At 40.0% G+C, this 1,797-nt stretch overlaps 1 non-coding gene across 1 annotated transcript; it reads right to left on the bottom strand.

Annotated features, from left to right (window-relative positions):
• Positions 1-256: 256 nt before the first annotated feature.
• Positions 257-330, bottom strand: TRNAN-GUU. Its single transcript has one exon. It is a non-coding gene; the product is annotated as a tRNA-Asn (tRNA).
• Positions 331-1,797: the final 1,467 nt, after the last annotated feature.

Below are 1,797 nucleotides of genomic sequence, written 5' to 3'. Positions count from 1 at the left end.
TGCCAAAATTGGCCCGGTGGTAAAGTGGTTAAAGTCCAGCATTTCATATGATGTCCACTAGGGTTAAGTAGAGCATTTTTACATGCGTACATAAAATGAAAAAAAAAGCAAGCCCTGGAAGCAAAACGGTTAAATGAAATGAAGCATTACATGAGCTTAATTGAATATGTGTCCAAAAGAATGATATTTGGGGAAATTGCATGCTTCTCAATGATTACGCAGATGGAGGGAAAACAAAAAACAGAAAAAACTTTGACGTCCCTGGGTGGGCTTGAACCACCAACCTTTCGGTTAACAGCCGAACGCGCTAACCGATTGCGCCACAGAGACTAGTGGGAGAAAGAGCAGAATTTTACCTTTATAAACATGGACTAGAAGATCGGCACTTTCCAATGGGAATTAACCATTTAAGCCCCGGACCATTTTGTAGCTAAAGGGCCCCTTTTTGCGATTCGGCACTGCGTCGCTTTAACTGACAATTGCGCGATCGTGCGACGTGGCTCCCAAACAAAATTGATGTCCTTTTTTTCCCCCCACAAATAGAGCTTTCTATTGGTGGTATTTGATCACCTCTGCGGTTTTTATTTTTTGCGCTATAAACAAAAATAGAGCGACAATTAAAAAAAAAAAATGCAGTATTTTTTACTTTTTGCTATAATAAATATCCCCAAAAAAGACATATAAAAAAAATAGTTTTACTCAGTTGAGGCCGATACATATTCTTCTACATATTTTTGGTAAAAAATTTAAAAAAAAAACACAATTTTTTTATTTTTTTTATAAAGGATTGTTAGAATACAATGTGGGCGTAGGGAGCTTTTACGCCTATCAGCTTTGTTCTCGTTGGCTTTGGCTTCTATACAAACAGTGTACAAAGCAATCTCTTGCAAAGCATTTGCACCTGGACCGATACCACTATTTTATGACTGAGTACCAATTACCAGTACTCACCGATACAGATTACCAATACTTTTGTTTATTTTTTGTCATATGGTAGTGGTACCAATATGCAGCACTAATGAGGTATGAACTGTTAGTATTTTTTTTTTTTTTTACAATTTTTTTAATATTATTTTTACAATTTATAATTTTTGTGTACAATGTTTATTTTTTTTTTATTTTTTTTTGGGGGGGGGGGGTGGATGGTGTCAGTGTTTTTTTTTTAATTATTATTACTACAATTTAACCTTTAATTATTTATCATTCTCTCTTTTTTTGTATTTATCAGCCCTGTGGGGGGGGGGGGGGCTTTTGTGAGAGATCAGAGTTCTAAACAGACCCCTAAGATCTCCCCTTTGAGACACAGATTCCCCAGTCCCTTTCTCTGCAGCCTCAGCTGTGCATTCGGAAGAGGAAGATGCCAGTAAATGACAGATTCAGTTGGGAGCATGAAATTGTCCAAAATGTCTTGGTCCTGCATTCCTGGCAATGGTGGGTCCTGCATTCCTGGCAATGATGGGTGCTGCATTCATGGCAATGGTGGGTGCTGCATTTCTGGCAATGGTGGGTGCTGCATTCCTGGCAATGGTGGGTGCTGCATTCCTGGCAATGGTGGGTGCTGTATTTCCGCCATTTACGTTAACGTCTAAACAAATGACGTCCGTGCGACGTCATTTAGCGCAATGCACGTCAGGTAATTTTCTCGACGGAGCATGCGCAGTACGTTCGGCGCGGGAACGCACCTAATTTAAATGGTGCTCGCCCCATTTGAATTAGGCGGGCTTGCAAGTTTACAGGTAAGAGCTTTGTGAATCAGGCACTTACGCTGTAAACCTGCGGCGGTGTAATGTAAATGGG

The sequence above is a fragment of the Rana temporaria genome, chromosome 9, assembly GCF_905171775.1.
Source record: "Rana temporaria chromosome 9, aRanTem1.1, whole genome shotgun sequence".
NCBI lineage: Eukaryota > Metazoa > Chordata > Amphibia > Anura > Ranidae > Rana > Rana temporaria.
The sequence above is the reverse complement of the archived record's forward strand: the minus strand, read 5'-3'. Positions and strand labels throughout refer to the sequence as shown.